Genomic DNA, 15,634 nt, shown 5'->3' on the forward strand with positions numbered 1-15,634 from the left:
GTGACAAAAGTCTGTCTAGATGTAGTCACATTCCTCAGTCTTCTTTTCTAAAATAGATAATGAGATTTTAGGGAGGGGTGGAAGGTAACTGTGTTCTCTTCCGCAGGTTCATTCTTAAGGCAGATAAGGGGTTATAGGAGTAAAGACTTTCTCCATACCTTTGAGAGAGAAAGACGACCAAGAGGCCTGGGAACTGTAGGAATATCAGGCCTTGAGTCACTGTTTCTACAACCCAGCACACTGGGGTGCTCACCTTGGTGTACTGTTCTCTGAGCCCCATAGTGTCCTTATGTGCATAATTTAAAGATTAATAGACTCAACTTTTTCTGTTCAAAATAATTTTAATAATATAAAGAGAACAGATTTCAAGTATTTCATAGATGTAATTCTATGTATTTCCCTCCCTACCTCCCTGCTTCCTTCAATCCCCTCTCCTTTTCTTTTCTTTTCCTTTAATTTTTGTGATAACGTAAATTCAGTTTACTTTATAATTACAGGCTTAACGCTTAATGCACCACTAGCCATCATCTTCTTTTTTTTTTTTTTAAGATTTATTTTATTGATTTGAAAGAGTTACAGAGAGAGGTAGAGACAGAGAGAGAGGTCTTCCATTCACTGGTTCACTCCCCAGATGGCCAGAGCTGCGCCAATCCAAAGCCAGGAGTTTCTTCCGGGTCTCCCATGTGGGTCCAGGGGCTCAAGGACTTGGGCAATCTTCTACTGCTATCCCAAGCCATAGCAGAGAGCTGGTTTGGAAGAGGAGCAGCTGGGACTAGAACCGGTGCCCATATGGGATGCCGGCACTTCTGGCTAGGACTTTAACCCATGCACCACTGCACTGGCCCCATCATCATCTTCAACAAGTAAAAATGGACCATTGATCCACAGGAGTATAGACAAAGGCTAAAATTTTCCTGTTTTACAGCTTTTTTTTTTTTTTTAAGATTCATTTATTTATTTGAGAGGCAGAGTTAGAGAGAGAAATGGAGAGAGAGAGAGAGATCTTCCATCTTCTGGATCACTCCCCAATACTTACCTGTCAGGGGAGACATCATGATCACGCACCTGGATCACTTCCCAAAAGGCCGTGACAGCTGGAGCTGGGCCAGACCAAAGCCAGAGCCAGGAGCTTCACTGCGGTCTCCCATGTGGGTGCAGGGGCCCAAGAAGTGTAGCAGCTGGGTGCTCATATGGTATGCTTAACCTACTATACCACAGTGTCGGCCATACAGCTCACTTCTTTGTTACACTTTTGAGAATACTCCACACATATCAGTGTTTATAGAGCTGCCTCATTTTTTTGCAGTTTGTGGTAATGATATGGGCTATACAGGGTATTAATGAGGGACAAAGGACCTAAGAGGTTTCTAGCAGTTTCTGTGTCTTAGCCCTTCAATATAAAAAACCTCCAAATCTTTCAAGCCAGTTCACCACACCCACTTTCCCGTGATGCAGCTGAGCCTCCTCCATCGTGAAGACGCCATGATGAACATGTGTACGCCAAGCTCCATATGGAGATGCAATAAAACTTTCCCAGAGGTCATCACATGCTCTGAATGCTGCCCAAACTCTATCCTATTTGTATAATCAATTAAGCCACCACTTTCTACTCTATAAAGTGGGCACTATAAAGTTATAAGATGACATCACGGGTTCTAGGGATTAAAACATGGGCACAGCTAACATTCAGTTTACTATAATTGTTTTTGCACTGCTCTAACAGTACAATTATTAGAAATCAGGAGAAACAATCAACTGGTAGATCCAGTTCCAATTCTTCATAGATAATTATGCACTGGTAGTTTTTCCTAATTGGCCTCTTACAAAAAGATTTTTAGGTAGTGTCTCTGTCTTGCTATCGATTGTCCCATGGTTTGATGTAGCAAGAATGTCCTCACAGTCCTCACAGGCTATAGGCACCATATTCTTACCCATTCTGTAGAACTCTGAGCTAAATAAATCTATGTGTCTTACAATTAAAAAAAAAATCTTTATTTGGTTTGACCCTTACTATCAATTAGTATTCTTAGAATCATTTTAACTACAGCACTAGTTTGCATATAAAAATAGTATTTATGTTACTGACATTTTGTGGGCCATGAACTATTGATATCTTTCTTGTTTAGATGTCGGAGTAAATAAGTCAATAGGATTAAAAGATGGCTCGCTTTGAAGAATAAAATAGCCTCCCAGGATTAGATTCCGATATTAATTCAGTTACATGTTGTAAAAGATAAGATTTGGTTCAATTGAATTCCTATTATAATTTTGGATGAGTTGTCACCTAAACTTAAACATTGTGCATTAATTTGATTTGGATATATCCTTTTGTGTAAGAAATAGGAAATATCAAAAAGATCAGTTGATCATTCTTTAAGGAGCATGTTAATTTGTACAGGTGAAAACAGCCATTTTATTGGAAGGATGTAAAGAAAAACTCATGTTTTAACTGCAGGATATCTAGAGGAATGTATGGTATAATTGATAATCCCCTAACACCCATTGATTTTATTTGGGACTGAGTGCATTATTTCTGGACTGTGTTTTGAAACATAAACTTCTAGACGGCATAGACTGTTGATAGAGTTTCATAGTATTGAAACTGGTTTAGGTGTGGAAAGTTGAAGAAAGGATTATTCAAAAGTTTAGGAAAGAACATTTGATAGCCAGTACAACTGCATGAGAAAGAGCCTTGAATATAATAGTGGAGTGTAACCACTGTCACCAATAATTTCATTATCTGTGTCTGATATCTTCTTCTGCATAGATTAATCAACTTACATTGATTCTAGAAGAAAAGGCAAAGTTCTTGGGCTTCAATACACAGCCTACCACATAAATGTTGAAAAAGACTTCAAATAGCTGAATGTTTCCTGTAGCCATCAAATTGTTCTCTAGTAACAGTAATAATATATTGTAGCCTATGCACTCAAAAGCATTATAAAAAATAAGGGTGAATAACTTGGGTTAGTGGTAAATTTCAAAAGATTTTGAAGAACAGTTGTTGTTTTTGAATTCCAAAGAACAACTTACAAATTTTGATTGACAAGACAGATTAAAAACAGAAGACAACGAGAACATGTATAAAAATTGAAGTTTGGCATTTCTCCCTAGGGGGGGAAAAAAAACTTGAAGGGGTATGATTGCATGCAGAATGAACAGCCTATAAGTTGATGTGTAAAACAAAATCAGTAACAGTGGCCCTAATAAAAAGTCTTTGCAGCAATTTGATTACCTGTTAGACATTCCACTTTGAAAAAAATCACTTGGCATCTCTGGTCCTTTATGCTCTCACCTATTAAATATGATTCAAAACACCAGATTCTCTGAGTTCATGGGGTTATGAAAATCAATTCCTTGAAAGCCCTAAAGCACTGTTTATTTTTTCAATACAGCTAAATGAAAACTACCATAAAATATATAGTGTACTGCTAAGAAACTAAATTGGCAGATGCCACAGCAAGACTTCTAACTATAATATCAATATATGAATTATATTTATGTATCTGCATTAAGGTGTACTTAATGGAACTCTAATATTCAAAGAGAAAGGGGTGTAAGATAGATTAATATAGGTATAATTACCAAGCAAAACTTCCATAATCACTACCCAATGGTGGACAATATCCATACATGTTGGTCAGTCACTCTGGAAGAAAATGAGCCACTCAGGCAGGCGCCGCGGCTCACTAGGCTAATCCTCCGCCTTGCGGCGCCGGCACACCGGGTTCTAGTCCCAGTCGGGGTGCCGGAATCTGTCCGGGTTGCCCCTCTTCTAGGCCAGCTTTCTGCTGTGGCCCGGGAGTGCAGTGGAGGATGGCCCAAGTCCTTGGGCCCTGCACCCAATGGGAGACCAGGAGAAGTACCTGGCTCCTGCCATCAGATCAGCGCGGTGCGCCAGCCTTAGCACACCGGCCGCGGCGGCCATTGGAGGGTGAACCAATGGCAAAGGAAGAACTTTCTCTCTCTCTCTCTGTCTCTCTGTCTCTCTCTCTCACTGTCCACTCTGCCTGTCAAAAAAAAAAAAAAAAAAGAAAGAAAAAAAATGAGCCACTCAAATTAAGGCACTGTGACATTTCCTAGAAATGTTCTCTGTAGTGTGCACAGAGGAATTGGGCTTCTCAAGCTCTCTTATACTGACCTGGGTAAACCATGAGTGAACATAATCATTCACTGGAGAGTTGGGTCCACTCGTCAGAAATGCCTCAGACTTTGCTCAAAACTTTGCCCTGAACTCAGGGAAGTTCTCTCTGCCAGAGGAAATGAACACAAAATACATTTCCTTGAAATAGAAAGGTTTCCTGTTTTTGGATTGGGAATGTTGTAGCCATTGTTGAATTCCTTACCTTGAGAAAAAACTAGGAAGGCTGCTGAGACTCCTGGTAGGACCAGGACTGTTAGCCTCTTCTCACTGCTATTGTTCCAGACCCGTGAGGCACATTTAGTGGGAACTCTTCTTCATTCCATTCCTCTCAATGTCTCAGATTTTATCCCTGATTTTCAGACTCCTTTAATCGTCTTCATTTCCATCCTCACTCAGTTTCTCACTTTAGGAGTTTAGGTCACAGCTTCTCCGTCCTCTCAATACAAATCTCTTTGACCTGGTGGCTGTATTGTCTGTGTTCAGCACTTGGTCTCGAATGCATCTTAGGCGACTGTTTTTTTTTAATTGAAATAATTGACTTTAATCTAGGCAAAGGAAGGCTTGGCCAAAGCAAAATAAACTCTTACATACTAGATTCTACATATTCGTATTCCAGTGGAAATAATGATATTTGATATATTAGAGTTTTAGCGTCTTCATCTGCCATCCAAACTCTGAATTTGAATTCTAAATTGGAAGTTCTCTGTCGCTCCCCCTCTTCGTGGAGGAACGACACAGGACTCTGCGCTGTCCTTTTGTCTGCTTGGCCCTTCCCGGGTTTGCTGCTGGTTCTTCCCGGGTTGGCTGCCGACCCTTCCACCTCCGTGGAAGGGCGGTTCCCCCTGACACATTCCCCACTTGCGCGGGGGAGCGGCACACCGCCGGCTGGCTCTCTCGGGGGCTGCACAGGTGTTCCTCCAGATAGATGTTCCCCTTAGATGTTCCTGGTGCATGTTGTCTCTCTCCTCCTTTATAGTCCTCCTCCGCCAATCCCAACTCGGCTGCCCACACGCCGAGTACGCTGCTCTCCTGCAATCAGGAGCAGGATCAGCTCCTGGAGGTCATCACTCAAGTTGGCAAGAGGCAGCTGCGTAGAAGCTGTTTTCTCCTCTCCCAGCGCCATATTGTGGGAGAGCAGATGCATAGAATAAGTCTTAATTCCAGTAACTTAGTCTAGTCCGGTTGCTCCCCACATTCTCTAAGTCATTGTTTCTTTTTTACACCCAGTCTGACTCATTGTAAGACTCTATTATGACTTATATGTATTTCTGATAATTCTCTTTTAAACTTTCTCTTGATTTACATTGTTAATGATGATGTAACTTATTTAATAGAATTTTAGAAAAATATTTAAATGGGCATAGGAAATTATTTGAGTGGCAGCTAAAGAATGTCAGTAGATTTTCTTTCTCATGTAATCTACATTATTTATTTATTAAATCCAAAATTTCTTTATCTTACACTTTTCATTCTTTTTTCCATATAAACATTTGATCATTTTGATCATACCTTAGTTGTTCTGTCAGTGGATTGAGAAAAATAAATGAATAAATAAATACTTGCACATGTTGTAAATACACATGCACACACATGTATGTATATATGTGTACACATATGTATGTATACATAGATAATTTTGTTCAATATAAAAATTTATCACAATTTTTAGGATGAGTTAAAGCTAGAGCCTCTAATGAGATTTTTGAAATTTAATTATAAATGTTAGTAACACTTGCTTTTTTATTTTTTTAGGTAATCTGAAGTGTGCTCTACCTCTTTTCCTTTGTATTGCCTTCACGTATCACTCACAAGCTATAGTGATTAAGATAAAGTTTCCACCTTTAATCCAAAGAAATCTGTTCAAGGGGGCATCTGTCAACAGGTAAAAATATACCATATGCTCTATTTTTCTTGGCTAGGCTTCCTAAAAAAGGATCAAGGCACAATAGTTATAAATTGCATAAAAGATTGCAGATTTGTGCACATGAAAAAAAAATCATGAAGCCAATCAGTGTGTTTGAATTGAATCTTGGATATTGGTGAATTCAAGAATTGCTAATACAGAAGAGGCAGCAATTTTGGAAGTAGAGTTTTCCAAAGTCCAGTTTGTTCCTGATCCATTTTTTACTGAGCTAGTTAGGAGAAAGGAAGATGTCACTTTATGTGATAGAAACAAAATAGATAGTGTAAAAGACAAGTAAGTGGCTTGACTTCCGTGACAAAACAGACAATTCAAAGAGCAAAGATGATGCTTTGGACAATATACATTAAAATGAAATGAGTTTAGAAGATAGTGGAAATCAATTTCTAGATGATCTTCCCAAAAGCCATCATCCAGAGAAATAAATAGGTGATTATCTATAGAAGGCTGATGTACATATCATGAGTTGTCATTCAAAATTCTTAACAAAAAAATTCTTAATAGCAAAAAGATGTCTGTAGATAGGCATAAAACCTAAAAGAGATAAATATGTTCTTATGTGTATGTGTACTTAAGTATGTGTGTGTGCACATGTATGTTTGTATATGTGTCTGTAGAAAGGAGAGTTAGCATATACCATTGCTGTACATTTTACTTCTTTTAGATTTTTGGGTGCTTCTGGCTTTTGTTTTTTTAGATTTCATTTATTTATTTATTTGAAAGGCAGAATGACACACACACACACACACACACACACACACACCCTTACACACTCAGAGACATCTTCCATCTGCTGATTCACTCCCCATATGCACATAACAGCAAAACTGGGAAAGGCTGAAGCCAGGAGGCCAGAATCTCTAGGTTTCCTATGTGGTGGTTTCTGATAATAACTGGGCAGTTGCAAGCCCTTGATGTTTCTGACAACAAACCAATCGTACACCTTTAGAGGAAGAAATATAAATCTTGTTGTTTGCTGATTATCTGTGGGGAGCAACTCAGACTAGACTGTTACTCGAATTAAGACTTATTCTATGCATCTGCTCTCCCACAATATGGCACTGGGAGAGGAGGAAACAGCTTCTACACAGCTGCCTCCAGTTCAACCAATAAACAGCAGGACCTGCTCCTGATTGGAGGAGAGCAGCGTACTTAGCGTGTGGGTAGCAGAGTTGGGATTGGTGGAAGAGGACTATAAAGGAGGAGAGAGACAACATGCACCAGAAACATCTGAGGGAACACCTGTGCAGCCCCCGAGAGAGCCGGCCGGCGGCCGGCGGTGTGCCGCTCCCCCGCGGAAGTGGGGAAAGTGGCCGGGGGAACTGCCCTTCCACAGAGGTGGAAGGGACGGTAGCCAACCCGGGAAGAACCAGCAGCAAACCCGGGAAGGGCCGAGCAGACGAAAGAACAGCGCAGGGTCCTGTGTCGTTCCTCCACGAAGAGGGGGAGCGACATTATCTTCTGTTGGTATGGTCTTGTTAGTTCAAGAAGGCATCAGTGTCAAACTTAGAGTAACATAAGCAGCATGGAAGAAATTCCTAGAGACAGTAATAGAACACTGTAGAAATGTTGGCTCATCAGTGCTCTTGGAAGCCTGGAATACAATGTAGTGTAGGAAAACACACACATTGCAAATTGTGTGTCAGAAAGGGATTCATTAGAGTTGTAATCTGAACGTGTATACCTTTAGAAATACTTAATCCAGTTGGAAGTTTTTTCCTTTGGTACATATTTGTATCAATTTGTCATGACTTAAAATTGTCATTTCCATTTGAATGAATTGTGTTATATATAGACACATGTATGTAATTGAAACTAACACAATATAATGTTAGGAATGCATGTTATTTATATGTTTTTCTTTGTTATTTATATTTTCATGTTTTTATATTTGAAATTTTTAGTAAATACTTGTATAACAGGGAATAACAAATAGTTATTTTAAAATTTTTAAATTCATTTTAAATTTCTAAATTCATAACTGAAGTAGAATGCATAACCTCCCAGCTTTTAGAAGAGCATTTTTAATCTTTTTTTCTCTTTAGTACAAGCACAACTAGCAAAATACAAAAAATACTGAATTCACAGAGTGCTCAAAATTATTAATTATTAAAGAATATAAAGTAAAAGTACAATGATGTACTTCACATCTACAAAATTAAGAAATAAATAATTTAAAATTATATATTGGCCAAGACGTGTGGCAAGGAGAATGCTTGTGCACTGCCGATATCAGTGTAACTTTGTCCAGTGAATCTTCGGTGGTTCCTCACCAACATCTCTGGAGAACAGTCTGCTTTTGTACTGTGTGAGAGATTGACAACCAACTAGAAACAATTCAAAGCTCCACATATATGGATGTGAGTTTGCATTTGTGTATGTGGCGAGCTTATTTACACACACATGAAACATATATTCAGAAATGAAATGTAGCCGATCTTTATGATTTGTGAATATGCTTACTCACAAAAATGTATTTGTGACTCACAGCACTTCCGAATTATTTGCAGACATGCACAAAGGAGCGAAGCATCTGAGTCAGCCAACGTTCTGTCATCTTGTTTCAGTTCCCATTTAGATGTTTCTGTTGGTGACTTTGCTGTCTGAAATGACCCCCACGAGTAGTGCTGTGTGGTGTTCCTGAGAACAAGGCTGTGGGGTACCTCACTGAGAAAACCTTTGTTGTGGACATGCCTCACTGAAGCTGGAGTTCGGGTGCTGTTGGCCTTGAATTCAACGTTAACGGATAAACTAAACCTATTTGATAAAGTAACATTAAACAGGAACACACACAAAGCAATGTTATGTATTGATTGGGCGGTGAAAATCTTGAGATCAGGGTCTCACACAGAATCATAACCGTGGAGTTCTCCTATGAGCATCAATCAGTATTTTCTAATTTGGTTTTGATGGTGACTTTTAGATCACGACTCCTATGAATAATGAGAAATGAACTGCATTTTATAACATCGGATAAATAAGTCTATATGTACCATGTGTACATCTGTAATTATAATACAAGGATATAAACAATCAGTTTAGAGAATGGAATGATTTTGGAGGAAAGCATTTTTGTCTGAAAATTTATATATGCCTATATAATATATATATAATATATAATAATAAGTTTATATATAAACTTCCTTTTCCCATTTTTTGTAATGGGAGCAGTGTTTTAAGGAATCTAGTACTTTATTTTGATGTGAGAATGTGATGCATCTTTATAGAAGGTGGAGCCTACCTAATATGGAGTTCAAACTCAGAACTGATAAGAGTACACCTATTCGCTGTGTGATTCCACAGGACCCCCTTTCTTCTCTATGTGTACAGTTTCCTATCTGTAATCTAGACATTCCAGTGTCAACCCAGATCATTAACACAGTTCAAAGTTCCTATTTGTAACATGACTTACATATTAATAAATTACAATATTTTACAATGTGGATTTCAGATAAAAATGTTATTTAACCTTTGAAATGACTTGGAAAATGAATCTTGTATTTATATTCCTAAGGTTTTATTATATTACTTAAACAATAGTTTAAACTCATGAATTAGCAAAGACAGACAAATTAGTTTCATTTATGCAAGCAAGAAAACTGCGACGAAGATTTTAAGCCTCATAGCTTTTTACAGTTGACTATACAGCAAAACTTAGCTTACCACATAAATGCTTTTTGGTATTCAGTATTCTGTGTGCTTCAGAATACAGAAGCTGTAAGAAAGTTGGATGCCTTAAAGTAAAATAACAAAATTTAGGAATATAGAGATTCAGATTCTTTAAAAAATTTTTAAAAACTGATTGCTGGGGGATGGCGCTGTGGCTCACTTGGTTAATCCTCCATCTGCGGCGCCGGCATCCCATATGGGTGCCAGTTCTAGTCCCGGTTGCTCCTCTTCCAGTCCAGCTCTCTGCTGTGGTCCGGGAGGGCATTGGAGGAAGGCCCAAGTCCCTGCACCTGCATGGGAAACCAGGAAGAAGCACCTGACTCCTGGCTTCGGATCGGCGCAGCGCCAGCTGCAGCGGCCGTTTGAGGAGTGAACCAACGGAAGGAAGACCTTTCTCTCTGTCTCTCTCTCAGTGTCTAACTCTGTCAAATAAATTTTAAAAAATTAACAAAAATTGCTGTTTTTAGCTTGTTTAATACTTATAGTCTGTCTCTGTTTTTCCTTTCTTAACTAGTGTGAATTTTAAAAGATATTTCCAGTGTTTCTGTATTGTAAACTCACCATGTTGGATTAGCTGAAAGCCAAGGAGAAACCAGCCTTTCTTCAAATTGGATAGATGAACAGATAAATGGGTATTTTTGTTGTTTCCATTAAATTAAGGATAATTACAAAAGGAGACTGTAAACAAGCCAAAATGATTCTTCACATGGTTCATTCTTAACATTTTGGGTTCATTTTAGCAATTTTAGTCTCTGCCAAGAACTGACTGGTAAAGCATCCTGTCCTGACGGCCATGATGGGCCAACGTCTACCTTGTGCACATGATCTATCTTTACTTAAAGCTCTCATTTAGCATTGTTGCTGCAGTGCCCTTGACGTTTTGGTAGGCTTCTAACACATAAATGTACCTCTATAAAGAATTTTCAAATTATTTTCCTAGTGTTTCAGAAAATCATATGTATGTCTGATTATGATTCATAAGCACAGGGAATATAATAAAAGTGCCAAGGTGTCATTTTGGGGTTTTGTTTTTGTTTTTGCTATCTTATTTCTGACTGTGTTTCTGTTATTTTCAGAATCAGCAGTGATTAGTGAAATCCAGTTACTGATACTCTTATTTTACTTGGGTCAGATTTCTTTTTTTTTAATTAATTAATTTATTTATTTGAAAGTCGGAATTACACAGAGAGAGGAGAGGCAGAGAGAGATCTTCCATCCAATGGTTCACTCCCCAGTGGGCCGCAATGGCCAGAGCTGCGCATATCTGAAGCCAAGAGCCAGGAGCTTCTTCCGGGTCTCTCGCATGGCTACAGGGGCCCAAGGACTTGGGCCATCTTCTACTGCTTTCCCAGGCCACAGCAGAGAGCTGGATCGAAAGTGGAGCAGCTTGGCCAGCACCGCGGCTCAATAGGCTAATCCTCCGTCTGCGGCACAGGCACCCCAGGTTCTAGTCCTGGTTGGGGCTCCAGATTCTGTCCCGGTTGCTCCTCTTCCAGTCCAGCCCTCTGCTGTGGCTTTCTCTCTGTCTCTCTCTCGCTGTCCACTCTGCCTGTCAAAAAAATAAAAAAAAAAAAGAAAGAAAAGAAAGTAGAGCAGCTGGGACTAGAACCGGCGCCCATATGGGATGCTGGCCCTTCAGGCCAGGGTGTCAACCGGCTGCACCACAGCACCGGCCCCAGGGTCAAGTTTCTTAATATCCGAGATTTACATCATTTAAAAACTAAAAAAAAAAAAAAAATCTTTTATTTTTGGAAAGTAAATTGAATACTTGTTGGAGATAAGAAGACATTGCTTAGCATAATACCTACTCAGTATTTATTGAGTCAAATACTTTTAACCATTTTTGTATCCTTAGAGATTATAGTATAGATGATCATTCTTTTAAATCAGTAAGCTAGAAACAAGCAGTTTGAGTTTTGAAGCTAGTCCATCAAATTAAAAAATGTCACTGTATCTAGATCCATGCTTTATGAGGCTGTGTATGTCTCTTTAGTTAAGAATAACTTCTATTTTATGGTGTATTTTTGGAAAGATCAAAGGAGTTTTCCTTTTCCATATCATTAAAAAATATTTAAGATTATAAAACACTTTTACCTACAGTCCCCAATGCAACATTTGGTGCATTTGTCATTCTACCCTGATTGATTCTAAAACATTAATTTGAGATTTCTTTCTGAAAAACATTTCTCAGTGAATGAATAAAAAACCAAGTCCATAAAATACATCTTCAAAGAAAAAATAATATGGCAATACAGAAAAAAATTTTCTCATTCAATCACGGTGGCAATCAAGGTTTTACTTGATAATTTTAAGTTCTAATTTAAATTTTTTGCATTCTTCTGTATTGCAAAAAAATTGTATTAGCTAAGAGAAAAATGTTAACAAAGACAACTAATGAAAAATCACAAAGTGACAAAGAATATTCACAAGTTATAATATTTTATGGAATCAAAAATATATGTATGTAGAAAAATAATGAAAAGAATGTGTAAAATTATTAATAGTGACAGGATAGTGTGATTATGGGATTTTGGGTTTCTTTTTTTGACTTTGTAATATGCTATTACAGAGGTAAGTAGGTTGAAGTTCTCATGTTAGTTTGTAAGCAAAATTTTATTGGAGTATAGTGAGGTTCCCCCCTCCCCTTTTTGGTAGTATTGTCTTTGGCTATTTTTGTTCCAAAGCTATTGAGTGAACTAGTTGGAAGGGAAACCATATGGCCAGCAAAGCCTAAAGCATTTATTTATTTATTTATTTATTGACAGGCAGAGTGGACAGTGAGAGAGAGAGACAGAGAGAAAGGTCTTCCTTTTTTCCGTTGGTTCAACCCTCAATGGCCGCTGTGGCCGGCGCACCGTGCTGATCCGAAGCCAGGAGCCAGGTGCTTCTCCTGGGCTCCCATGCAGGTGTAGGGCCCAAGGACCTGGGCCATCCTCCACTGCACTCCCAGGTCACAGCAGAGAGCTGGACTGGAAGAGGAGCAACTTGGACTAGAACCCCGGGGTGCCGGTGCCACAGGCGGAGGATTAGCCTATTGAGCCGTGGCGCTGGCCAACCTAAAGCATTTATTATCTGGTCCTTTACAGGAAAAGTTTGCAAACTCTTGTTTTCTAATATAATCATATCAATGTTATAAAGGAAATAAAATATTACTGTTGATCTTATTCAAAAATAGCAGGGTTGACCTGCTATTTGTGACAACATAAGTTAATAATCTTGAGGACATTATACTAATTGACTAAAGCCAGACACAGAAAGAAAAATGCTGCGTGATCTCATATTTATGTGGAATCTAAAAAGGTTGAATTCATGGAAGCAGAGAATAGAACAGTGGTCCCCAGAGCCAGGGAGAGCAGTGGGGAAATGATTTGTGGTAAGAGGGAGTGGCATTGTCAAAGGATCCAAAGTTGCAGTTATGTAGGATGCTAAGTCCAGAGTTCTAACAGACAGCAAAACTATATTGTTATATGGTTAATAGGTCTGTATGTATACTTGATATTTGCTAAGAGGTCATTTCAGGTGTTCTTTCTACAGGAAGGAAGGAAGGAAGGAAGGAAGGAAGGAAGGAAGGAAGGAAGGAAGGAAGGAAAAAAGAAGGGAGGGAGGAAGGGAGGGAGGGAGATGTGGAATTTGAGAGGGAGTGGATGTGTTACTTGTATAGAGTGTAGCAGTCATTTCATTTTGTATATGAACATCAGAGCATCATGTTTTATACCCTTAATATATTTTTAATTATTTTAAAATGTAACAATTGGACCATCTTCACAATCATCAAACAAGGGTAACAATAGGAGACAATAGAAAGAGAGAATAGCTCATGTCAAAAGGCACTGCAAGAATTGTTCCATTATTTGATTCAGCGTTAAATAGAAAGTGATACTCTATACCTGAACGGTGAGTATCAATTAATGATGTCAAAAAATAAATAAATAAAAAAGTGATGAGTGAAGTAGGTTGTGTATGAGATTCCCTCCTAGATATATCTGCCTCGTGTAATGTAAAATAAGTGTTTTAACCTTCAATCCTGATATCTGTTAATAGATGATATTGATTTCCCTTCATCCATGAATGAAGAAATCTTAAGTGTATTTGTCAAGCTAGACATGCAAGAGTTAGAGCAGTCCAGATTGGGCTTTATAGTTAGAGCACCTGCATCTACTATCAGAGTACTTGGGTTCAATGCCCACCAGTGTCTTCTGACTCCAGCTTCTGCCTGATGCAGACCTTTGGAGACAGTGGTGATGGCTGAAGTAACTGGATTCCTGCCACCCTTATGAGACTTGAATTGAGTTCCCAGATCCTGGCTGGAACATAGCCCGGTACCAACCATTGCTGGTATTTGGGCAGTAAACCAGTAGATGACAGTGCTCCCTGTTTGATTGTCTATCTCTCCATCTCTCAAATAAATAAAAGCAAAATTTAGTAAGAATGATCATGATGGTGTTTTCTGCATCGTTACTTTCATTGTACTACTTATCATCTTAGCATTTAGTTTAGCAAAACAGAGCTCTACCTGTTTGCAGCTTCGGATTGTAAATTCTCTCTTATGAGTTTCTGGAAAATAAGTCCTTGGTTATATTATGGTCTTGGATAAATTTGAGAACTCCAGAGAATATTTTTACTAAAACCTGAAAAGTGCATATAGAAGAGCACTTACAAATATCTTAGATACAATTTGACATTAAACAAAAATTAAATCTGCTTCTGTTTTCCTATACTTGTTTAGTTTTTGGTAGGTGTTCTGAAGACATGGAAAAATTAGTTTTTAATTAACTTCAGATGTCTTAACAGCATAAGTGTGTTTCTCTCTTTCCCTCTAGATTTCAGTTGAAAAACTGAGTGAGAGTAGTATAAGGAGAATACTGAGAAATTCTGGCAAATATAGCTCATAGCTAGAAAGTAACACCATTCTACAATGAAACGTTGATGTTAAAACAACCAAGATGTCTTTAATTAATTAATTTGTTATATGTTGTTATTTTCTCCCACAGGAAGGTGGCTGCTGCTTTCCATAAACCAGCCACCAAGTGTTTATAATCCAAAGAAAGTCCTTTTCCCCACCCTTCTCAAAAAAGCAGCATTCTATTTATCCAATTAGGAGAAGTTCATTGCTATGAAAAATACACAAAATATATCATTAATAAAATGATAGGTAATACCAGTTTTAGAAGAGCATTAAAATTAACTTAATTCCAGCTTTGGCATTGTGGCATAGTGGGTTAAGCCACCTCCTGCAATGCCAGCATCTCATATGGGTGCTGGTTTGGATCCTGGCTCTTCCGCTTCCGATTCAGCTCCCTGCAAGTGCACCTTGGAAAAAAGCAGTGGAAGATGTCCCAAGTACTTGGGCCCCTGCCACCTCAGAGTTCCAGGCTCCTTGATTTAGCCTAGCCTAGCCATGGCTTTGGCAATCATTTAGAGAATGAACCAACAGATGGAAGATCTCATTCTGTCTATCTATCTCTTACTCTGCCTTTCAAATAAACAAATAAATAAGTAAATCTTTTTTTAAAGAAAAAAATCATTGTAACTCCACAGAACTATACAATTTTTTTAAAGATTTATTTATTTATTTTTAAAGGCAGAATTACAGAGAGGTAACAGACAGAAGCAGAGAGATGGAGAAAGGTCTTCCATCCACTGGTTCATTCCCCAAATGACTGCAATGGCTGGAACTGGGCCGATCTGAAGCCAGGAGCCAGGAGCCAGGAGCTTCTTCCGGTTCTCCCATGTGGGTGTAGGGGCCCAAGGACTTGGACTGTCTGCTGCCTCCCAGGCACATTAACAAGAACTAGATCAGAAGTGGAGCAGCTGCGCTTGAACTGCTACGTCTATGGGATGCCCGCGCTGCAGGCTTGGACTTTAACCTGCTGTACCACAGCACCGGCCTCTATATAATT

At 38.7% G+C, this 15,634-nt stretch overlaps 1 protein-coding gene across 28 annotated transcripts in view; it reads left to right on the forward strand.

Moving 5' to 3' along the window:
- SLC16A7 (solute carrier family 16 member 7) overlaps nucleotides 1-15,634 on the forward strand; it is a 212,630-nt gene that overhangs the window by 107,171 nt on the left and 89,825 nt on the right. For 15 of the 28 annotated variants that reach the window (XM_008274239.4, XM_008274241.4, XM_008274244.4 and 12 more), the window contains one exon: nucleotides 5,897-6,026. The exons of 9 other annotated variants lie outside the window; for them this stretch is intronic. The gene's annotated coding sequence lies outside the window, so the exon portion shown is untranslated. Of the gene's footprint in view, nucleotides 1-5,896; nucleotides 6,027-8,632; nucleotides 8,781-15,634 lie in introns of all 28 variants that reach the window. 4 more of the 28 variants (XM_070052551.1, XM_070052548.1, XM_070052547.1 and 1 more) reach the window with 1 other exon arrangement.

Source organism: Oryctolagus cuniculus, chromosome 11, assembly GCF_964237555.1.
Source record: "Oryctolagus cuniculus chromosome 11, mOryCun1.1, whole genome shotgun sequence".
In the NCBI taxonomy this organism is placed as follows: Eukaryota; Metazoa; Chordata; class Mammalia; order Lagomorpha; family Leporidae; genus Oryctolagus; species Oryctolagus cuniculus.